This window comes from Procambarus clarkii, chromosome 38, assembly GCF_040958095.1.
Source record: "Procambarus clarkii isolate CNS0578487 chromosome 38, FALCON_Pclarkii_2.0, whole genome shotgun sequence".
NCBI classification, from domain to species: Eukaryota; Metazoa; Arthropoda; class Malacostraca; order Decapoda; family Cambaridae; genus Procambarus; species Procambarus clarkii.
Window position 1 is genome coordinate 7,067,205 of NC_091187.1, and position 25,983 is coordinate 7,093,187.

At 38.1% G+C, this 25,983-nt stretch overlaps 1 long non-coding RNA gene across 1 annotated transcript; it reads right to left on the bottom strand.

The window, feature by feature from the left end:
• Window positions 1–19,620: 19,620 nt before the first annotated feature.
• On the bottom strand, window positions 19,621–24,552 carry LOC138372217 (uncharacterized). Its single transcript, XR_011230740.1, has 3 exons — window positions 24,404–24,552; window positions 23,601–23,707; window positions 19,621–20,195 (listed from the first exon to the last, which is right to left on the bottom strand). It is a non-coding gene; the product is annotated as an uncharacterized lncRNA (long non-coding RNA).
• Between the last annotated feature and the right edge of the window lie 1,431 nt (window positions 24,553–25,983).

Consider the following 25,983-nt stretch of genomic DNA (forward strand, 5'->3'; position numbering starts at 1 on the left):
GTAGATTATACAGGAGCAATATATCTAACAGGGACTGCAGATAAGCAACCTATCAAGGCATACATCTGTCTGTTCACCTGTGCTACCACCAGGGCAGTACATCTAGAGGTAACACCCGATATGACTGCTCAATCATTTATTCAAGCTTTCCGCAGATTCGCAGCACGCCGATCATGCCCTAAGCTGATGATTTCAGATAACGGAGCAAACTTGGTAGCTGGAGAAGCATGTCTACGGGAAATCTGTTCCCATCCTGCAGTTACTTCCACACTGGAACAGCGTCATTGCAGATGGAAATTTATCCCTCCGAGAGCCCCATGGCACGGAGGATTTTATGAACGGTTAATAGGAACTGTAAAAAGATCCTTGAGAAAATCTCTACACCGTCAGAAAATCAATCTTCAAGAACTCCAGACAGTAATCACGGAAATAGAATCAAGGGTGAATAACCGGCCGTTGACTTACTTGTCTGAGGATCCTACTCAACATGAGCCATTAAGTCCTGCCCACCTAATGTATGGAAGACTTCTGACTCCAGTACCATCTCTAGTGGATGATGAGATCAGAGATCCCTCATATGTGGGTCAGAGTGAGTTGGTTCAGGGGTATAAGCATCTGTCCAGCATAATCCAAAAATGGAATGATGTTTGGACAAAAGAATATCTTACATCTCTACGAGAACATCACTATGGGGCCAATGTCCCACATAATATATCTAATCTCCAACCTGGCGATATTGTCTTGGTAGACAGTGATGGCCCTAGGGCTGACTGGCCATTAGGTAAAGTTGTCTCAGTCCATCCAGATAGTCAGGGGATTTTGAGAATAGTCAAAATCCTGTCTAAAGGAACAACTTCCCTGAAGACATTGGACAAACTCATCCATATGGAATCAGTGAGCCAGCTGCAGTTAGATCCTGAGAGACCTCAAGACACTCTAACTCCACAAGACCCACAGACTCCTAACAGACACAATCGTCCACAACGGACAGCAGCGCAAAAGTGCAAGCAAAATTTGCACTTGTATTATCAATCCAATGGAGAGTAAATAAATACATATGGTTACTATTGTCCTAAGTATTGGACTCTGTGCCAGTTCTCTCCCTCTGGAAGATGTGGGAAATTTTTACCCAGCATATCTAATAATCATCTAAGAAATGTATAATTTCTATATCATATCTAAATCATATCAAAATCATATCTAAATCGTATCAAATCATATTAGAATCATTAAAGATTCATTTTATAGCTTGATCCTGGATGACAATGGCACCATGAACACGTACGCAACAGGGGCCCTTTTGATGCCTACGTGACTTTGTACATGATCTCTCAAGGATCCAGAAGCTTCTAGAAGGATTTCTTAATTAAAAAACTATTGGAACACTTATTCAACATCCGGTAGGGATAATATCGAATCCTTAATAAGATTCAGTGGTACTTTCAAATACTACTTATAATCTTTAAATCTTATATCTAATTATATTATAATCACATCTTATCTTAATCATAAGTCTAGACTGTAAAAATAATCAATCAATATTCATAGAAGGCTACCGTGCACAGAGAGCATGGCAGGGCGATGGAGGGAGTGAAGCGCCCACCAACAAAGCCCAGCGGCACTCCGCGTTTGTTTACAAATGAGTGAACAAGTGACTGATCCTTAGCGAACATTACCAGCTCAAGGACACCTTATTTAACATTTTTATCGCCAGTGAATACTCTCTAGAACTGGGGGAGTACCTGGACAATATCTACAAGGAAAATCCTAGAACATTTATAAAATAAGAGTGTAGTGGAGATCACAGTGACACGGTTTCCACCACCTTCATTCCTATTCTTTATCAAATATCATTCTTCTGCAACGCAGTTAAAGAAAAGTCCAAGTAGCAACGCTACCAGATCATCATACAGCAACGCTGTGACAAAATATAGTGCCTAAACTCGACAAGAGAGTTAATCAGTCTGGCAAACTTGTCAGACAAGGCACCCCGACTGGCAGAGAAGTATATTGAAGGTTATTTGGTATATGATTGGCCAATTGTATGCTTGTGTGACTTTAATATCCGATAAATCTGTCTGTTGGTTAAAAAGCGAGGCTAAGCCTCACATTTCAGTAAGTTTATTAATATTGTAGATGAGCAGCAGGTCCTTGTCCAGGCACTAAACATCATGTGTGTCCAGTTGTTAGAAAAAGATTCAGTCGCAATGCTTAAATAAAGCCTCATGAGTGTCCATTGTGTGGAAAAGGATTCAGTCAAGCTGACTACATAATCATATAAATTGAATATGTCTGCATATATATTTGAATATATAAATTAAGTTATCAATTGCTTGTTTAGTTATTTTTAAGTTATCATATAAGTTCATTTAATTGAATATAATTTCTAGTACTTACTTAACAGTATTTAGACTACATTTAAGGTCATTTATTATACTTTTACAATTTAATTTGTTGTTTATAGTATAAGTACATATTGGCTGTTAAGTTATGGTGCTAGGTTAGACTATGTATGTTTAAATCCCTGATTTAAACAGAGCCAGTGTTCAGTCAGATAACTGAATTTATTAAATCTTATCCTTGTATAAAATACAAGCTGATGTGAGATCCCTGTCTACAGGTGGATTGGAACTTCTATCAACAAAGTCATTCACCCCACCTGTCCCTTACAGCCCACAGTCTGTCATTAGGAAAAGAGGATCTAGGATTTACAACCCTAGCTAGAGATTTTAGTTGAATTAATTTGCAGACAGTAAATTTTTAATTTTTAATTTAGTTCAGTAAAAGTCCCTGGTAGTTTCCTCTTATATCAATCCCAGCAGGTTTTTCCCACAGCGTCCGAGCCGCCACTCTTACTACGTTGTTGCTCAATTTTGATGTCCAGCTGCTGCAGCTGTTGGTGTTCCAGCTGCTGACATTCCCGGCAGTCGGTGTTCTAGCTGCTGTGGGTACAGCTGTTGCTGTCCCAGCTTGCTGCTGTTCAGGTGGAACATGGTCCAGCGGTTGTTGGACCAGCTCCCATGCTACTGCTGAAGTTGTTCCTGATGTTCCAGTTGAAGCGATCCCAACTGATAATGCCCATCCTACTGCATTCCAGCTCCCAAGGGTCCAGCTGCCGACGCGCCAGCCCCGAAGTTCCAGCAGAAGCGTTCCGGCCGACGTTGTGCCTATTAGCACTCCTTTCAGTTTATTGTATTTGATTGTAATTTATTTCAGCTTCATGCATTAATCCCGTTTTCTCTAAAGAGGTACATTCCAGCATTATTTTGAGCATGTTCTGTTTTGCAGTCGCACTTCCCTTACTGCTGCAGTTTCCCCCTTGGCCCGTTGCCGCTAATTTTGTATCTTCGGCAGCGGCCGAAGATACTCTCCATTCCCTTGTTGGCTCCCAGGTTCTATATGGTCCCTAATTGTTTTGCAGTTGGACTTCTACTTATAACCGAAGTTTTCCCTGGTGGCCAGTTGCCACTACTTATTTATCTTTGGCAGATGTTGATGCACCAGTTGCCAATGTCCAGCTGCTGGTGTTCAGAGGCAGGATTTTACAGTTTACATTTGGCAACTGTTGTTTGTTAAGCCCTTATTTTGCCCTTGTTGACCACTAGTGTTCGTGCTGTGCACGCTACGTTATTGTTGGTTTGTTAAGGTTAGGGTTTCCCTGCTTACTTCCTTCTCCCCAGTGTGGGACATTTACTTATTTATCTATTTATACAGTTCCTACTGTATCATACTACTACTTATTTAAGTTCTTTATTATTAGGTCCGGGTTTTAGTCGCCTTACTTCTACCCTCCCTCTGCTTTACTTGTTATCGTTTTCTCTGGCATTTTTCGCCATGACCTCGGTCGGCCCGCACTAAGCCCATTAGCTGGGCCAGTCCGTTACGCCCTTAGCCGGGACCCCTGTGGAGCCCTTAGCTGGGCGGGCAGGCCCGCCCTGTTCGCCGGCTAATGGTCCTGCGACCTAGTAGTTTGGAAGGAGTATTTTGTGCTTTTCCCTATCCTTCTAGTGCTTATGTCTCTCTTTAACATTTTTTTAGTGAAAACTTCGTTATATTTGTAAGGTACTATTTATTGCTTGTGAATGTATGTGTGTGTGTGTGTGCATTAGTTGCACACACACACACACACACATCATTAGTTGCTATACTAATTTATAGTACTGTCATTCAATTTTTATTTCCATCTCGTCCGTAGTAATTTATTATGAGTCTGGGAGTTGGTTTACTATTTTCGTCCTTATTTCTGTTATTTTACTATATTAATTACAATAATTATTTTACATTTACGGACCCCTAGCCTTCCTGGTGTCCATTTCTCTTGCCTCAGATCCCTAGATTTTGAAGTTCTTGGGGTACTGCTGCTCGCAGAATGCTCATTGACACTCAGACTAAACTCATTTACGCCTCTTAAGGCAGTTTCTTAGGCTAACTATTCAGCTCTTAACATGCTTTCGGAGGCCAACATTCAATGGAGATCACTGTAACGGACTCGGTTACCATCCTTATAATTCGTGTCACTCTGGACGCAAGCATGTTGCAGTTACGCCTTAAGACCTGTTCTTATAATTGTTTTATGGTTCTATTTTTATATTGATTTGATATTGTTACATAGTGGTCATATAAATATTGATCGTTGGGCTGTTCTATCGTTCTATACTATTCTATTGGATTATTTTGAAATGAATTATTACTTGCTAGATCCCTCCCCCTGGATTAACTTCTGCCCTTGACCCAGATACGATAACTGGTTTTCCCCAACCTTTTTTACTTGTCTGGGTTTTTTCCCGCTAAAGTTCTGCTCGGTTTGGTAGTTACCTTACTTCGTACAGACTAGTTTCCTGGAAGATCTTTTTCTCTTCCTTTCCCCTCTAGTCACTGATATTCCCTGTGCCAGTGTTCCTTTTCAGAGTTTCTGCAGGGTATAACCCTGGCTTTATCCATTAATGCCACTTGCCCAGTTCGCTTCCGGAAATGTCCCCCTCCTCTTAGAAACAAATTCCAGCAGTACCCTTAAGGGGTAGGTTCCTTGCCCGTCACGTTCATACTGCATGCCCGTTTCTGCCCACCCTTACTGCCTTAATACTTCCAGAACCGACTACGGAAGGCGCACAAGGTACACCATTGATGAACAAGGAAAAGGGATGGAGCCCGAGGGCAGACTACTGCACCCATGAGGTCGACACACATTCCTAGTTACAGCGGCCAGCCGCCGCGTTTGCCCTTCGGGGTTGGGGATTCCGCGCCGCTGGCCCTCGCGGGATTGGGGATGCTCCGCCGGAACCCCCAAAGTGATAAGCCTGCAGATAGCTAAGAAATATTCCCATGAATTGTAATTAGTGTAATTAAATTAATGCAACTTTCATTTACTACCTATGGATGTAGTTATTAATTGTAATTGATTTCTACTTTATCATTAAGGATTATTCATTATAATTATTCCTTAATACTTTATTGTTATGCACTAGTCAATAATTATTTATCATTCATCCTAATTAGCTATTTGATTCATTAAAAATAATTGCTTATCATTATACTATTTTATTATTATTTATTATATAATAATAATTAATTTATTATTTATTAATTTATTATTTACTAATTTATTATATATTAATTTATTATTTACCATTTATAAAATAAACAAGTCCCCAATCTGAGCACGTTTTCTTCCAACCTCAGAAAATGAAGCTTATGTTTCTATCTTTCTTGAGACATAAAACTCTTACGTTTATTAAGGAATCTGCGTGAAATAAACATTGTTTTGAAATGAATATTGCGGGTTTCCAGCTCTACGAGCCATTAAGTATGCCACTTTTATACCGTTACAAATACCTTCAGTTTTACTCTAAATATTGTCCTCGAAAAGTTTTGACATATAGTTCCTGTTTCCAACATGGGCAACCATTTTGGAAACGCCATTTAAGGTTGACCCGATTGATACATGGGTCGAATTCCATTAAGGTTCAGAACACATCCACTATGGGAGAGCTGTTTCCTTCAAAAAAGTATAATCGTGTGGCATTATGTTTAAAGAAACAATTCCAAGCACATTCTTTGATTCAAAAACATGAAAATAAATACAAGTGTTAATTTTAAATGACTAGATATAAACAAAAATAAGAGGTTGGAAAAATGATATGTAGAACCAAACAAAAACATTGGAACGCTAAGGTGATGAGAGGGTAAACAACCGCCACCATTTTAGCAGCATCCGCCGGTGATGTCCAGCACGAGCATTAAGGGAAAACCTTGACACAAACTGCACCTATCATAAAGAAGAAGCACCACCATTGACCGCCAAGTGCTCACATCAAGTCTAACTCTAAGAAACAACACTCAAGCCTTGACGCTTCTCCCAACATCCGGGGGAGAAAACCTTCACACAAACTGCACCTGTCATAAAGAAGATGAAGACTCACCAGTGTCCACAGTGTCAGAAGGTATTCACCTGTCCTGCACATGTGAAGACTCACATGTTAGTGCATTCAGGAGATAAACCTCACGAGTGTCCAGAGTGTGGGAAGAAATTCAGTCGTCTTGGCAATATGAAGAGGCACAGGATGGTGCATGCGGCTGAGAGGCCTTTTCAATGTGCCGAGTGTGACAAAAAATTTAGAGAACGTGGAAATATAATAAAGCACATGTTAGTACATTCAGGTGATGCACCTAACATAAAGAAGATGAAGACTCGCCAGTGTCCACAGTGTCTGAAGGTATTCACCAGTCCAGGATATGTGAAGACTCACATGTTTGTGCATTCAGGTGAGAAACCTCACGAGTGTCCAGAGTGTGGGAAGAGATTCAGTGAGCGTGGACATATGAAGACTCACATGAAGGTGCATGCGGATGAGAGACCTTTTCAATGTGCCGAGTGTGGCAAAAAGTTTAGAGAACGTGGAACTATAATAAGGCACATGTTAGTGCATTCAGGTGACAAGCCACATGAATGTCCAGAGTGTGGGAAGAGATTCAGCCATCGTGGAAGTATGAAGACTCACATGAAGGTTCATGCGGATGAGAGACCTTTTCAATGTGCCGAGTGTGGCAAAAAATTTAGATTACGTGGAACTATAATACAGCACATGTTAGTGCATTCAGGTGACAAACCACATGAATGTCCAGTGTGTGGGAAAGGATTCAGTCGTCCTGGACATATGAAGAGGCACAAGATGATACATGCAGATAATAGGCTAAACACTTTGAGTGTGGAAGATAATTAAGAGAATGTTGAAGGATAATGAGGCACATAATGGTATATTAACTCACCTTTAATCTAACAGTGTGCTATCACAATGTCAGTTGGATGTTCTTCAGAGGTAATTATATTTCGTTTGAGAAATACACTTCACAATGAAAGGTAAAGATCTGAAGATATTATATTGTTCTTTTATGAAACTTAGATGACCAAGCAAGAACTAGAGAAGCTGTCGCTAGGAAAGCTCAAAATTACTTATAAGTATAGAAATATCTCTTTAATTTAGCAAAGGTAAAACAAGGATTTAAATGTTTTTCTTCATAGTTATGTAAATAATGTGCTTCCTTTTTTTGTTTTCTGTGGAAATTTATTTAAAATGTAATATACTCTGTAGCTAAGTTATGGACATTTTTGTTGTAATATTTTTTTTTTTTTATTTAGCATTGGAGTTGGTGAAGAAGACAATCTGAGATGTACTTAAGGTGAGACCATTTGATTGGTAAGGAAATGTATATTAATCAAGGAATTTTCTCATCAGATTCATATGCAAACTGGTGTCCATTTTTCATTTTTTGTTTAAGCCTATTTATGAGTTCTATTCTTGATTATAAATATTTCACCGAAGAGTATATTGAAGGCTGATTGGCATTTATAGCTGTCAGTCAAGTTAATATGAAATTTAAATTTATATTACTCTAGAAATTTATCACTCTAAATTTACCAGAAATTTATTACTCTAGCCTAACTTTATAAGTTATACTGTACTGTAATTGTCTGGGAATAATATTTTACCCGATTTACCTGAGGGCCACTAACCCGAGTGGCCTCAATGAGAACAGGAAGTCGTCGGCTTGTTGAAGGTTCCCTCCCAACCATTTGCCTTCATGATTTTTTCCAGGTATATTTTGAAATTCTGCACAGTTTTGGCAGTTATGGCTTTGGTGGATAGGCAGTTCCATTGATGAATAACCCTGTTGGTGAAAATGCCTGATTCAAAGTTATATTAGCGTGATTGGCAATTATATTAGCCTGACTCAGTTTATATAAAAAATTTATATCAAAGAGATATTTATTTATGTTGTGGGGCTTGTGGGTTCTATTACATCTATCAATAGAGAGTTTCAGATCAGGGTTAGCATTTATTTATTTATTTATTTATTTATTTATTTATTTATTTATTTATGCATATACAAGAATGTACATTAGGAATGTGAGGATACAAATATGGTAATTACAGTCTTGTAAAGCCACTAGCACGTGCAGCGTTTTAGGCAGGTCCTTAATCTAAGAAAATTTTAAGGAGGTAAATACTTGCAAAATTTATAGACAAAAAAATGATAACAGTTACCTGAAATGAAAAAAAAAGATGAGAGAAAATTGTAGGTACAGTATATTAAAGCACATAGGTAGCTAAGATTGATTGCAATGACAGCTTGAATGGTAGTTGACAAAAATTGGTAGGCACAATACAGCAGAAACAATATAAGATTGATTGCAATGACAGCTTGAATGGTAGTTGACAAAAATTGGTAGTCACAATACAGCATATGGCTAGCACATAAAAGAAGACAGCAATGAACACAATGATAAGGTTGTTTGATATTACATAAAAATTAGGAGATTGGGTAACACTAGGTACAGAGCAAATTTAAAGCTCAGTGTAGGAAACTAAGAAGATGAAGTTAGGTACTTTTTGGTTTTGCTTTTAAATAAGGCAAAAGTTTTACAGTTTTTTCAATTCACTAGGGAGTGAGTTCCATAGACTAGGTCCCTTAATTTGCATAGAGTGTTTACACAGATTAAGTTTGACCCTGGGGATATCAAAGAGATATATATTTCTGGTGTGGTGATAATGGGTCCTATTACATCTGTCCAGGGAGAGTTTCAGAGCATGGTTTGCATTTAAGAACAGGGTTTTGTAAATGTAGTTGACACAAGAGAATGTGTGGAGGGAGTTAATATTTAGCAAGCTTAGGGATTTAAACAAGGGAGCTGAGTGTTGTCTGAAAGCAGAGTTAGTTATCATTCTGATAACAGATTTTTGCTGTGTGATGATGGGCTTAAGGTGGTTTGCAGTGGTAGACCCCCATGCACAGATACCATAATTAAGCTAGGGGTAGATTAGTGCATAATATAGTGAGAGGAGAGCAGAGTTAGGAACATAATATCTGATTTTGGAGAGTATACCAACTGTCTTAGAGACTTTCTTAGTTATGTGTTGAATGTGGGTTTATTTTAGGTTGAATTTAGGAACAAGGTTTTGTATTGTAAATAGCACAAGAGAATGTGTACAGCGAGTGTATATGTAGCATGTTCAGGGATTTAAACAGAGAGGCTATGTGTTTTTTGAAGACCGTTTTATTGCTCTGATAGCAGATTTTCGTTGGGTGATGATAAGCTTGAGGTAATTTGCAGTGGATGAATGAACCACATTCATAGATACTGTATGTTGAGATACCAACCCTAATTTACAAATAAAGCCTGTAGATTTTTAGCTCCAGCCATTGCATTGCTCTACAACAAATTATTTGAACTCTAAACCTTTCCTGATAATTTGAGAAAAAAAAACAAGAGTAACCCTAGTCCATAAAAGCAGCAATCTCACTGAAGTCAACAATTATAGACCAATATCAATTCTGCCGATTTTGTCTAAAATATTTTAAAGACTTAATTTACATGCAGCCTTACTCCTGTTTATATTAAGTTCTTGCCATAATGGCTTCAGGCCCAAAAAAGGACCAATCATGCCTGGTTAGTTTGATTAATTTCATATATGCAGCTCTTGGAAAAAATGAGTACCTTATTCATTTATTTGTTGACCTACATAAGACTTTTTGACACTGTAAACACAAAAACTTTCTTAAATTGCAACATTACGGAGTAAGAAGTCACTCCCTCCAATACCTACAATCTTACCTCAGTGACAGACTCCAGTATATCTCTGTGAATGATTCCAATTTTCCCACTCTACCCATTAACACTGGTGTCCCACCGGGCAGTATTCTTTGCCCTCTCGTCTTTTTCATCTCTTCCCTCCCTTTCCAGCCCATTTCCATTTTGAGGGGGCTTGGTTGGTGGATGCTAGAGTGTGATGTTCCATGGGAAAGTGTCCTCAGTCCTTTTGAAGCCTTATACTCCTGCTGCCTTCTTCACTAATTGTGCTGAATGCTTTTTCCTACTAAGTTTAATTTTTCCTTCCCAATTCTCCTTTTTAATTGCTATTTCCTGGCGACTTTTTGCTATTCTTGATCATTCTTTTAGATGTCGTCTTCTGTTTTGACACTGGATGTTAGGTGAGGCACAGTCTCCTGCCCGTAAAACTGTGGTACCCGAAACTGTTGAGCAAAGGGACACTTTTATTGTCACTCTTTTCCTTCGTAGCTGAGCCCAACCTTGACGGACTGATGGTTCTTAAAGTGGTGATTGCAGGGCATATATCCACGATGCACCCCTGGGGGGGGTGGCCCACGTCTTATCAGGTGTCCTATCCTCTAATTGTGCGGCTTGTTTGTTGATGATATGTTTACCTGTTCATTTACATGCATGATATCTGACCCTTATTTTTAACTTCTCAGATGTGGAGTGGGAGACCAGGGCCCCGAGTCGGACTGTGATGGAAAGCCGGGCTCTGTAATCCCCAGCTACTTTGGTCCCAGACCAAGCAGCTCCAGACTTTCCCTGCTTGATGGTGTTTTTGGAGTCTTTCTAGTCCCCGAGGCCAGGCTTGACTTGTGAGAGCTTGGTCTACCAGGTCCCAACTACCCCTCTCTGCTCCCCTTCTACCTCTGTGGCAGGGTTGAGCCCCAACCCCCCAGTGATGACCACCTCATCACATGGAGTGGCTTCATCTCTCATTGTAACAACTGCGCCTTTTACCCCCTCTCTTACTGAGGGTGCTCGGTGCCGTCCTCTTTGCAGTCACACTCGCACAATTCCTTCCGGTTCTAATACTTTCCAAGCTTTGTTTGGTCCTGCTACATGGACTAAGTATTTTAATCTCGGTCATGTTAATTCTACTCGTCCTGATGATTTATTCATCCATAAACACCTAGTTGATACCTGGTTGATGGGGTTCTGGGGGTTATTCTACTCCCTAAGCCCGGCCCGAGGCCAGGCTTAACTTGTGAGAGTTTGGTCCACTAGGCTGTTGCTTGCAGCAGCTCGCAGGCCCACATACCCATCGCAGCCCGGTTGGTCTGGCACTCGTTGGAGGAAACTATCTAGTTTCCTCTTGAAGATGTCCACGGTTGTTCCGGCAATATTTCTTATGCTCGCTGGGAGGATGTTGAACAACCATGGACCTCTGATGTTTATATAGTTCTCTCTAATTGTGCCTATGGCACCCCTGCTCTTCACTGATTGTACAGTACTCTGCATTTTCTACCATATTGTTCACTCCAGTATGTTGTTATTTTACTGTGCAGATTTGGGACATGGCCCTCCAGTATTTTCCCACTTGTATATTATTTAATATTTCTCCCATCGTCTTCCTAGTGAGTACATTCGGAGAGCTTTGAGACGATCCCAATAATTTAGATGCTTTATCTCGTTTATGTATCCCGTAAATGTTTTTTGTACTCCCTCTATTTCAGCAATCTCTCCTGCTCTAAATGGGGAAGTGAGTACTGAGCAGTACTCAAGATGGGACAGCACAAGTGATTTCAAGAGTACAACCATTGTGATGGGATCCCTGGATTTGAAAGTTCTCGTAATCCATCCTATCATTATCCTGTCTGCCTCAATATTTGCTTGGTTATGCTCCCTAAAATTTAGGTCATCAGACATCATTATTCCCAAATCCTTTACATGTTTCTTTCCTGCTATGGGCAAATTTGATTGTGTTTTGTACCCTGTATTAAGTTTAAGGTTCTCACTTTTACTGTATCTTAGTACCTGGAATTTATCGCTGTTAAACATCACGTTATTTTCTGTTGCCCAGTCGAAAACTTTATTAATATCTGCTTGTAGTTTTTCAATATCTTCAGCAGAGGTAATTTTCATGCTGATTTTTGTGTCATCTGCAAAGGATGATACAAAGCTGTGCCTTGTATTTGAGTCAATATATGATATGAGAATAAGGAAAAGCCATGGTGCAAGGACTGTACCTTGAGGTACTGCAGCTTTTAACTGCGCTTGGACTCGATTTTATATGGTTAACTGTTACTCTCTCTGGTCTGTTCGACAGAAAACTGAGTATCCAGCGTCCTACTTTACCAGTTATTTCCATTGACCTCATTTTGTGTGCTATCACTTCATGGTCACATTTATCGAATGCCTTTGCGAATCTGTGTATACTACATCTGAACTCTGTTTTTCTTCTAATGCCTCAGTGATTTTGTCGTAATGGTCAAGTATCTGTGAGAGGCATGACCTTCCTGCTCTAAATCCATGTTGGCCTGGATTGTGGATGTCATTGGTCTCCATGAAACTAGTGACCTGACTCCTGGTCACTCTCTCAAATACAGTACTTTTATTATGTGGGACGTTAGTGCAACTGGTCTATAATTCTTTGCCAATGCTTTGCTACCTCCCTTGTGTAGAGGGGATATGTCTGCTGCTTTAAGCTCATCTGGTATCTCCCCCGTGTCCAAGCTCTTCCTCCACACTATACTGAATGCCTGTGCTACTGGCACTTTGAATTTCATTATAAATATTGAATTCCATGAGTCTGAACCCAAGGCTGAGTGCATGGGCATATTGTCAATTTCTCTTTCAAAACCTGGCACGCTCGTGTTGATATCAATTATATTTACAGGGGTTTGTATATCACGCGTAAAGAAGTTGTCCGGATCTTCCACTTTCATGTTGTGTATCGGGGTGCTAAACATGTCCTCATATTGCTTTTTTAGGATTTAACTAATTTCTTTGTCATCCTCAGTGTATGAACCTTCACTAGTACGAATAGGTCCAATACTGGCAGTGGTTTTTGCTTTTGATTTAGCATATGTGAAGAAATATTTTGGGTTTTTCTTTATTTCTTGAATTGCTTTCTGTTTTAGTTGCCGTTCTTCAATCTGATATGAATGCTTCAGTCTCTGTTTGATTTCTTCAATCTCCCTGTTTAAATTATTCCTTCTTTGTATGGAAAGTCGTGTCTGCTTCAGCATTTCTGTTAAATTTTTTCTTCTTTTGTAATGTCGTCTGCGTTCTCTTTCTACGTTGGACCTTGTGTATGATTTTTATTACTTAAACATTTTCCCATTGAATGTTGTAAGTTCCTTGTTTATTTTCTCCGAGTCTATCCTTTTATTATTAAAATTTAATTTATTGAATAGCCCTTCTCGCTTGTTGTTTCTCTTGGCCCTACTACCGTTATTAATGTTAGTTTGCACTTCAATGAGCTTGTGGTCCGAGTACGTAGTGTCCGAGACAGTAATGTCTCTGATTAGCTATCATCATTGTTGGTGAATATGAGGTCTAGTGTGTTCTCATTCCTAGTCGGTTCTGTAATCTGCTGACTGAGAGAGAATTTGTCACAGAATCTCAGTAGTTCTCTGACCTGTGATTCGTTATTTCCAAGTTGATTTCATGCTATAGTATTATTGTTTACTATTCTCCAATGTAAACTGGGTAGATTGAGGTCTCCAAGGAAGATAAAATCTGGTACTGGGTTTGCTAGGTTATCAAGGCTATTATCTATTTTGTGGATCTGCTCAGTGAATTCCTCAACTGTTGCATCTGGCGGTTTGTATATTAGAATAATAATTAGATCTATATTCTCTACCATGATTCCAAGTACCTCTACCACCTCATTGGTCAAGTTCAGGAGCTCTGTGCATTCCAGCTTCTCTTTAATATACAGACCTACTCCTCCACTTGACCTAATTACTCCTACTCTAGTTGATTTGTTGGATACCTTTGTCACTTTTAACCCCACCCATACTGGTACACGTGTTGTTGCAGCTCCTCAGGAAGCAGCTGTTCACTTAGCCTCATTGTTCTTCATTGGGGAGACACTGGTTCGAATATCAAAAAATGCCTGGTTAAATAAATGCCAGGATTGGCACAGTTATTCTTCCATACCATGTAGCGACTGGTGATAATGAACTTAAAGACTACCATAATAAACATATCCTTGAGGCCCAAGGCCATTCTATCCTCCATATTAATATGTTACTCGCCCTCCCTCGTGGTCGTCATGGCCAGTCTCTTTGTGTAATGAAAATCACTTTTGATAGGTCCCTTCCGTCTTCCGTAACTCTTGGTGCCAGATGCTCTATTCAGGAGTACATCTGCTCTTCTCGCCTCTTCCCTCTGTGGTGTCGCCTTGTCGTGGTGAGGGGCTCACGTACACCACCCTGGGACTAGTGAGGGTTGCCTTTGCCCCCTCTCCTGTCCCCTCTTTGTGTGTTGTACATGCAGATGGGCACCAGGTAGGGGTCTTGTGAGCCATTGGACTGCCCGCTGGAGGGGTAGCCCTGAGTGGGTGGCTGGGTGTCCAGACTGGGGCAATAGGGGGAGTGGGGTCTTTGCACCAGTGTGGGAGAATGAACTATGCAGTAGGACTCCTTGTTAAAAAGGGGGGGGGGGCACCGCTGGGGACGATGCACCCTTCCTGCACTGGCCCGCCCTCAGCCTCCCTGGCTGCCCTGGTAGGTGGTATGCCTTGGATCCAGGCCCCAAACTTTTAGAAAGACTGCTGCATGGATAATGAAACGACTTCTCTTTCCCAGCCTCATGGGGGGGGGGGGGTGACCAGGCCCCTGAGTCAGACTGTGTTGGAAGACTGGGCTCTGTAGCCCCCGCTACACTGGGCCCAGACTGGACTACTCCCCCGCTCCCCTTCCTCTTCTGTGGTTGGGTCGAGCCCCAAGCCCCCTGTGGGGCGTGGGGAACAACACGAGGAGAAATATTAGAAATATGAACGGAAAGAGAATCCTGTAAGTAAGATAACCAGACAGAAAGAGGGAGGTGGTGAAGAGGAACAGGAACCACAGGAGGGGTAAAAGTTAAAGCACGACAGAGGAGAGAGGAAGGATGTTGCAAGGACCGCGCAAGATAGCGAAGACAGTAGTTTAAATCTCTAAACTTGCTAAATATTAACTCCCTCCACACATTCTCTTGTGTCAACTACATTTACAAAACCCTGTTCTTAAATGCAAACCATGCTCTGAAACTCTCCCTGGACAGATGTAATAGGACCCATTATCACCACACCAGAAATAAATATCTCTTTGATATCCCCAGGGTCAAACTTAATCTGTGTAAACACTCTATGCAAATTAAGGGACCTAGTCTATGGAACTCACTCCCTAGTGAATTGAAAAACTGTAAAACTTTTGCCTTATTTAAAAGCAAAACCAAAAAGTACCTAACTTCATCTATTTAGTTTCCTACACTGAGCTTTAATTTGCTCTGTACCTAGTGGTACCCAATCTCCTAATTTTTATGTAATATCAAACAACCTTATCATTGTGTTCATTGCTGTCTTGTTTTATGTGCTAGCCATATGCTGTATTGTGACTACCAATTTTTGTCAACTACCATTCAAGCTGTCATTGCAATCAATCTTATATTGTTTCTGCTGTATTGTGCCTACCAATTTGTTGTCAACTACCATTTTAAGCTGTCATTGCAATCAATCATAGCTACCTATGTGCTTTAATATACTGTACCTATAATTTTCTCTCATCTTTTTTTTTTTTCATTCCATGTAATCTGTTATCATTTTTTTGTCTATAAATTTTGCAAGTATTTACCTCCTTAAAATTTTCTTAGATTAAGGACCTGCCCGAAACGCTGCGCGTGCTAGTGGCTTTACAAGACTGTAATTACCATAATTGTATCCTCACATTCCTTATGTACATTCTTGTATATGCATAAATAAATAAATAAATAAGTAGTGATCATGGTGGTCCTGGAGAGATAGGAAGCCAGTGTCAACATACAAGAAGAGGATGGGAGTAAAATGAAGGGCACCAGAACTGAGGCACAACCCAGTATGGTGCAAAGCATCAAGATGGCGAAGAGTAGAAGGAGAAGCAGACAAGTAAGCAGGGCAACCATAATCGAGCTTAGACAGGACGAGAGAGGAATGTAAAGCGAGGAGAGTGCGCCATCCGCTCCCCAAGAAGCATGGGACAATACCTGAAGGAGGGTAAGGGCCTTAGAGTACTCAACACGGAGGTAAGAGATATGGGGAGACCAAGACAAACGAGTTACCTGGTTGATACCTGGTTGATGGGGTTCTGGGAGTTCTTCTACTCCCCAAGCCCGGCCCGAGGCCAGGCTTGACTTGTGAGAGTTTGGTCCACTAGGCTGTTGCTTGGAGCGGCCCGCAGGCCCACATACCCACCACAGCCCGGTTGGTCCGGCACTCCTTGGAGGAATAAATCTAGTTTTCTCTTGAAGATGTCCACGGTTGTTCCGGCAATATTTCTTATACTCGCTGGGAGGACGTTGAACAACCGCGGACCTCTGATGTGTCAAAGAATAACCCCAAAAGCTTCACGGAATCTTTGTACTCCAGGGATGACCATAAAGTGACAAAGAGGGACGAAAAACGATCCGTTCTGAGTAAAAGTCATGGCACAAGTCTTGGTAGTAGAGAACTTGAAGCCATGATCGGAGGCCCAAGACGACACGACATCAGTCGCAAGTTGAAGCCAGCGTTGAAAGAGAGGCAAATCATCACCCTGACAGCAAAGGGTAAGATCATCGACATACAGAGCAGAGAAGATGTCCGAAGGAAGAGAGGAAAGAAGACCATTGAAGGCAACCAGAAAAAGAATAAGAACATAAGAACAAAGGTAACTGCAGAAGGCCTATTGGCCCATACGAGACAGCTCCTGTCTAAAACCACCCAATCCCACTCATATACTTGTCCAACCCGCGCTTGAAACAATCGAGGAACCCCACCTCCACCACGTTACGCGGTAATTGGTTCCACAAATCAACAACCCTGTTACCGAACCAGTATTTACCCAAGTCTTTCCTAAATCTAAACTTATCATATTGAGGTATAATAAGTTTAGTGAGGTATTTAGACAACGTTTTGTGCCAGAGATAAGGGCAACAGGTTAAGGGTTTGCTATCCAGGAGCTGGTATTGGTGATATTGTTGGAAACATGAAAGATATTATGAAGGGAAATGGGAACAAACCCATTGTTTGTATTAGTGCAGGGGGTAATGATGTTGGGCGAGTTAGGAGTGAGAAACTAATACAGAGATTCAAGACAGCAATAGAATTAGTTAGGAGCAAGGGAGGAATCCCGATCATATGTGGCATTCTTCCAAGAAAGGGAGTGGGAAATTAATGGATGTCGAGGGCACTTGGTGTCAACTGCCGGCTGGAAAGATATTGCAAATCAAATGCAATATCTTTCATAGACAACTGGGAACACTTCTATGGAAGAAATTAAATGTATGCTCGTGATGGGGTGCATCTATCGAGGGCTGGGGTTGTTGCTGTTGCGAACTCGTTGGAACCAGTGGTTAGAGGTGTTTGTTTGGGTTTAAACTGTTAGTAGATAGTGGTATGGGAATTGATTTGGAGGAAGGAGGTAATAAAAGTATGTGTTCGTGGGAGAAAAGAATTGGCAAAATGATCAGGGAAAGAAAAGGGCCTCAAAATAACAATTCACTTAGGGTATATTACACTAACAGCATAAGTCTAAGAAATAAAATTAACAAATTAAATGCTCTTGTCTGCACAGAAAAAATAGATATTATTGCACTTACCGAAACGTGGATGAATGTAGAAAATAGAGAACTATTAGCTGAATATCAAATAAATGGATTTAAACTATTTCACACAGATAGATATATTAGACGAGGAGGGGGAGTAGCCATATACGTTAGGGACAATTTGAAATGTAGTCTCAAATAGGGAATCAAATCTGAGCCACACACAGAAGCTATTTGGATAGAATTAAACGAAAAAGCAAATAATAGTATAATAGGAGTTATATATAGGCCACCAAATTTAGACAGAATGGAAGCAAACCCAGCAAACATTTTCATGTTTTTAAAACATCCTAAAAACGACATTTCATTGTTTTCAGCACGTTTATAATTACGTTTAGAAAAGGTTTTTTGAGAACTTTTATATACAACCTTAGAACGTAAATAATTAACATTTCTAAAAACTTTTTTATAATCTTTTAATTACCTACATTAAAACGTTTAGGGTAAATTAGGGTATAATAATTTTTTAATTCATATCTGAAATAGAAAGGGAGAGAAAGAAAGAAGACATATCTGAGAAAGAAATGGACATCCTATATATGTATGTGTAAATTACAAATAAATAGGGTACAAAAAGAGAATTAAAATATTATATTTATTTAATTAAGAATGAGTAATACAACAAAATAAATGTAATAGCTCGAAATATATAGACTATATCTATAACAGAATATAAAAGTAAAAATTTAAAAATCTATAAAAATCTATATATGCAATATGTGAACACAATAGATTTTGTGATCAAGCAGCCTGTGATTCATGTCATGCTGAGATCAGTCTGACGTTACAAGCAGTTATTGTTACTTAAAACTAAAACAAGTAAAATTTTCCGAGTATACATATAACACTATAGTTTTTCTATGACTAATAATAAAAATCTATTAATCAAAAGTTTAGGACAAATTAACTAAAAATAAAAATCTACAAGTGAATGTAAACACAGTCAAGTATAATATTCAGGGAGAAAGAAAAAGAGAGAGAGAAGGAAAGAAAGAGAAAGAAAGAAAGGGAGAAAGAGAGAGAGAAAGAAAAGAAAAAACAGTCGTGTATAATATTCATATTAGCACCATGCAATATAACTTAGATTAAGTAAAAATCTCAGACATTTTTAAATCAAATGAAATATGAGAGCCAGAGAGAGAGCGTGAGCCAGAGCCAGAGAGAGCGCGTGAGCCAGAGCCAGAGAGAGAGAGAGAGCCAGAGAGAGAGAGCCAGAGAGAGAGAGAGCCAGAGAGAGAGAGAGCCAGAGAGAGAGAGAGCCAGAGAGAGAGAGAGCCAGAGAGAGAGCCAGAGAGAGAGAGAGCCAGAGAGAGCGAGAGCCAGAGAGAGCGAGAGAGCCAGAGAAAGAGAGAGAGAGAGCCAGAGAAAGAGGAAGAGAGAGCCAGAGAGAGCGAGAGCCAGAGAGAGCGAGAGCGAGAGAGCTAGAGAAAGAGAGAAAGAGAGAGAGAGAGAGAGAGCCAGAGAGAGAGAGAGCCAGAGCCAGAGAGAGAGAGAGAGCCAGAGAGAAAGAGAGAGCCAGAAAGAGAGAGAGAGCCAGAGCCAGAGAGAGAGAGAGAGCCAGAGCCAGAGAGAGAGAAGAGCCAGAGAGAGAGAGAGAGCCAGAGCCAGAGAGAGAGCCAGAGAGAGAGAAGAGCCAGAGAGAGAGAGAGAGAGAGCAAGAGAGCCAGAGAGAGAGAGTGAGAGAGAGAGAGCCAGAGAGAGAGCAAGAGAGCCAGAGAGAGAGAGAGCCAGAGAGAGAGAGAGCAAGAGAGCCAGAGAGAGAGAGCGAGAGAGAGCGAGAGAGCGATAGAGAGAGCCAGAGAGAGAGAGAGAGAGCAAGAGAGCCAGAGAGAGAGCGAGAGAAAGAGAGAAAGAAAGAGAGGGAGAGAGAGAAAGAGAGAGACAGACAGACAGAGACAGAAAGACACACACACAACAAAAGAGGAGACAGAACAAAATTAAGGCAAGGAGAGAGAAGACAGAACAGAAACAACAGAGAGAGGAGAGAAATGAGAAATCATTGAAGAGAAGGGGAAGAGAAACACAAGATAAGAAAAAGATACAAGAAAAATATACAAGATAAAAATGACATAAATGAATACCACAAATATAAAAAGTAAAGGAAGAGAGGAGGAAAGGAGAGATTAAAAGACAAGAAAAACAGGAGAGAAACGTAAAAGAAATAAAAAAAAGGGACATTTGTGAGGAGAGAAAATAAAGAGACCAGAGAAGACCATATATCAAGAGTGTGAGGATAAAGACATATATTTTCTTAGTAGACATCCTCTGGCTCTTGTTGCCCCTCTTGTATACGAATTGTACTTGCAAGTTTTCCCTGAAAAGATATTAACAAAATTAATATTTAATTATTTATTTATATAAATTACACACACAAACTTTATATATATATATATATATATATATATATATATATATATATATATATATATATATATATATATATATATATATATATATATATATATATATATATGATATAATTTCGTAAACCTCACCCTGTAAACATTCATGTTTCTACATGTTAAACAAGCTACGAGGATGAGGGAAGGGGATGTTCCCTCCATGCTGGATATTATATTTACCAGGAGAGAGAAAGATATATTTATCATTCTGTACCTCCCTCCTTTGGTACCTCCCTTTTCCTCCTTTCAGTACCTCCCTCCTTTTACCCAAGTGACATTGTCATTGGGTAAAAGTGACCATGTCTTTTTGGGAATAAAGTATGCAATGCATTATAATCTGGAAGAAAATGAGCTTGAAGCAGTTGAAAAACCTGACTTGTGGAGAGGTCATTATGGGGAACTCAGATATTTCCTTAAGGAATTTGACAAACACTTGCTGTTAGGACACAAAGTAAATGAGATGTATGTCAAGTTTTGTGAAATATATGATAATGGCACAACAAAATTTATACTAAAGCAGAGATGCAGAACTAGGAAAAAGGGAAAAATTGCCCAAACATACAAGCAATACAAAGATGCGAGAAACAACAATAGCAGTAAGGAGAGGGGCAGAAAGACTATGACTTTCGGTCATATTCAACAACACAAATATACATACACACACACACATTATTGGAAAAAATTGGAATTGGAATATTGGAAAAAATAATTACAACTAAATGGGTAGAACACCTGGAGAGAAATGATATAATTTCAGACAGACAGTATGGTTTTCGATTTGGAAGATCCTGTGTATCGAATTTACTCAGTTTCTATGATCGAGCAACAGATATATTACAGGAAAGAGATGGTTGGGTTGACTGCATCTATCTGGACCTAAAAAAAGGCATTCGACAGAGTTCCACATAGAGAGGTTGTTCTGGAAACTGGAAAATATTGGAGGGGTGACAGGTAAGCTTCTAACATGGATGAAAAATTTTCTGACTGATAGAAAAATGAGGGCAGTAATCAGAGGCAATGTATCGGACTGGAGAAATGTCACAAGTGGAGTACCACAGGGTTCAGTTCTTGCACCAGTGATGTTTATTGTCTACATAAATGATCTACCAGTTGGTATACAGAATTACATGAACATGTTTGCTGATGATGCTAAGATAATTGGAAGGATAAGAAATTTAGATGATTGTCATGCCCTTCAAGAAAACCTGGATAAAATAAGTATATGGAGCACCACTTGGCAAATGGAATTTAATGTTAATAAATGCCATGTTATGGAATGTGGAACAGGAGAACATAGACCCCACACAACCTATATATTATGTGAGAAATCTTTAAAGAATTCTGATAAAGAAAGAGATCTAGGGGTGGTTCTAGATAGAAAACTATCACCTGAGGACCACATAAAGAATATTGTGCGAGGAGCCTATGCTACGCTTTCTAACTTTAGAATTGCGTTTAAATACATGGATAGCATAAAGCTATCCATTTCATTATGTAGGAGGTCAATTCTTTTTTTATTGGAGTTAAAATTAATATAGATATATGACCGAACCTAACCAACCCTACCTAACCTATCTTTATAGGTTAGGTTAGGTAGCTGAAAATGTTAGGTTAGGTAGTCGAAAAAACATTAATTCATGAAAACTTGGCTTATTAGGCAAATCGGGCCTTGCATAGTAGGCTGAGATGTGCGTTCTGGCTACTAGGTACGACACATTATATATATATTTATATATATTTATTTTTATATATATATATATATATATATATATATATATATATATATATATATATATAAATATATATATATATATATATATATATATATATATATGTATATATATTTATATATATATATATATATATATATATATATATATATATATATATATATATATATATATATATATATATATAAAAATAAATATATATAAATATATATATATATATGTCGTACCTAGTAGCCAGAACGCACTTCTCAGCCTACTATGCAAGGCCCGATTTGCCTAATAAGCCAAGTTTTCATGAATTAATTGTTTTTCGACTACCTAACCTAACATTTTCGGCTACCTAACCTAACCTAACCTAACCTATAAAGATAGGTAGGGTTGGTTAGGTTCAGTCATATATCTACGTTAATTTTAACTCCAATAAAAAAAAATTGACCTCATACATAATGAAATGGGTATCTTTATCATTTCATAAGAAAAAAATTAGAGAAAATATATTAATCCAGGAAAACTTGGCTTATTAGGCAAATCGGGCCTTGCATAGTAGGCTGAGAAGTGCGTTCTGGCTACTATATATATATATATATATATATATATATATATATATATATATATATATATGTCGTACCTAATAGCCAGAACGCACTTCTCAGCCTACTATTCAAGGCCCGATTTGCCTAATAAGCCAAGTTTTCATGAATTAATGTTTTTTCGTCTACCTAACCTACCTAACCTAACCTAACCTAGCTTTTTTTGGCTACCTAACCTAACCTTACCTATAAATATAGGTTAGGTAAGGTTAGGTAGGGTTGGTTAGGTTCGGTCATATATCTACGTTAATTTTAACTCCAATAAAAAAAAATTGACCTCATACATAGAGAAAAGGGTTGCTTTATCATTTCATAAGGAAAAAATTATAGTAAATATATTAATTCAGGAAAACTAGGCTTATTAGGCAAATCGGGCCTTGAATAGTAGGCTGAGAAGTGAGTTCTGGCTACTAGGTACGACATATATATATATATATATATATATATATATATATATATATATATATATGTCGTACCTAGTAGCCAGAACGCACTTATCAGCCTACTATGCAAGGCCCAATTTGCCTAATAAGCCAAGTTTTCATGAATTAATATATTTTCTCTAATTTTTTTCTTATGAAATGATAAAGCTACCCATTTCATTATGTATGAGGTCAATTTTTTTTTAATGGAGTTAAAATTAACGTAGATATATGATCGAACCTAACCAACCCTACCTAACCTAACCTAACCTATCTTCATAGGTTAGGTTCGGTTAGGTAGCAGAAAAAGTTAGGTTAGGTTAGGTTAGGTTAGGTAGGTTAGGTAGTCGAAAAAACATTAATTCATGAAAACTTGGCTTATTAGGCAAATCGGGCCTTGTATAGTAGGCAGATAAGTGCGTTCTGGCTATTAGGTACGACATATATATATATATATATATATATATATATATATATATATATATATATATATATATATATATATATATATATATATATATATATATATCGGACAATTAGTAAAAAAAAAAAAAAAAAAAATTAAATTATTTTACCTTGTACCTAGATCCACCAGGCCTGTTTGGTGCATGTTTCAGTACTTCAGAAATCTGGAAGGTCACATCCTCCTCCTCAACTTGTGGATGTGCGTTGATAGATGATTCTGTAAAATTAAGTTATTTATATAATAATAAATTCAGTATAACAATAATATTCTGTAAAATTAAAAGTAATTTATACATCAATCAGATAAAACTCTCCAGAGATGGTGATACACAACATATAAAGGACAAGTTTCAGAACAAAATATGCATTTAGGAATAAGGTTTTGTACATGTAGGTAGCACATGAGAAAATAAGTGGAAGGTGATCAAGTTTATATTAACATGTTAATGGCTTTGTTAAGGCTTTGCAAGAATGAAAAAATATTAATAATATAATATCACCTACCAATTAATTGTACATCATTTATAAGTCAATTATTTGCATTATTATTATTCAATACTAATGATATAAAAATGCATTTTGTAATCTACTATTTATGCAAGTATTAAGCACAGGATCATGAAATAAACTGCAAAATACTGTAATGGATAAACCAATTAAGTTTACATTTTCCTATAGCTAAGTCAGTCAGTTCTATTAGCAGCAGAGAACAATTATGCCCAACCTCTATTAAATGAAACAATCTTAAGAGCAAGTGATAGAAATATAATCATTTATGCTTGGGAAAATATTATGGAATGGTTCCAAATATGAAAAATATTAAGTTTTTTGGTTAAAATTTTTTAACTTAAAATTTAAATTTTTAAGTGAATTTTAAACTTTAAAAAAATTATTTAATTTTTTGGTTACTTACTTAAAATAACATTATATAGTTCTTGTTTTTGTAGAAATGCCAATTTCTTCTTTTGCCCTTCCAGACTGTATAGTGACCACAGGCCGTTTGTTCATATCTTCATTATTCTTCGAACCGTGGTTGCACAATCAGGCCCACGTACACTGGTTAAAAGCATCACCTAAAAGCAACAACAAAAATGTAGTACACTGACGAATTTTGAATAAATAAATAAATAAATAAATAAATAAATAAATAAATAAATAAATAAAATATATATATATATATATATATATATATATATATATATATATATATATATATATATATATATATATATATATATATATATATATATATGTCGTACCTAGTAGCCAGAACGCACTTGTCAGCCTACTATGCAAGGCCTGATTTGCCTAATAAGCCAAGTTTTCATGAATTAATTGTTTTTCGACTACCTAACCGACCTAACCTAACCTAACCTAACTTTTTCGGCTACCTAACCTAACCTAACCTATAAAGATAGGTTAGGTTAGGTTAGGTAGGGTTGGATAGGTTCGGTCATATATCTACGTTAATTTTAACTCCAATAAAAAAAATTGACCTCATACGTAATGAAATGGGTAGCTTTATCATTTCATCAGAAAAAAATTAGAGAAAATATATTAATTCAGGAGAACTTGGCTTATTAGGCAAATCGGGCCATGCATAGTAGGCTGAGAAGTGCGTTCTGGCTACTAGGTACGACATATATATATATATATATATATATATATATATATATGTCGTACCTAGTAGCCAGAACTCACTTCTGAGCCTACTATGCAAGGCCCGATTTGCCTAATAAGCCAAGTTTTCATGAATTAATTGCTTTTCGACTACCTAACCTACCTAACCTAACATCCCCTAACTTTTTCGGCTACCTAACCTAACCTAACCTATAAAGATAGGTTAGGTTAGGTTAGGTAGGGTTGGTTAGGTTCGGTCATATATCTACGTTAATTTTAACTCCAATAAAAAAAATTGACCTCTTACATAATGAAATGGGTTGCTTTATCATTTCATAAGAAAAAAATTAGAGAAAATATATTAGTTCATGAAAACTTGGCTTATTAGGCAAATCGGGCCTTGCATTGTAGGCTGAAAAGTGAGTTCTGGCTACTAGGTACGACATATATATATATATATATAGACATATGTCGTACCTAGTAGCCAGAACTCACTTCTCAGCCTACTATTCAAGGCCCGATTTGCCTAATAAGCCTAGTTTTCCTGAATTAATATATTTACTATAATTTTTTTCTTATGAAATGATAAAGCAACCCTTTTCTCTATGTATGAGGTCAATTTTTTTTTATTGGAGTTAAAATTAACGTAGATATATGACCGAACCTAACCAACCCTACCTAACCTAACCTAACCTATATTTATAGGTAAGGTTAGGTTAGGTAGCCAAAAAAAGCTAGGTTAGGTTAGGTTAGGTAGGTTAGGTAGACGAAAAAACATTAATTCATGAAAACTTGGCTTATTAGGCAAATCGGGCCTTGAATAGTAGGCTGAGAAGTGCGTTCTGGCTATTAGGTACGACATATATATATATA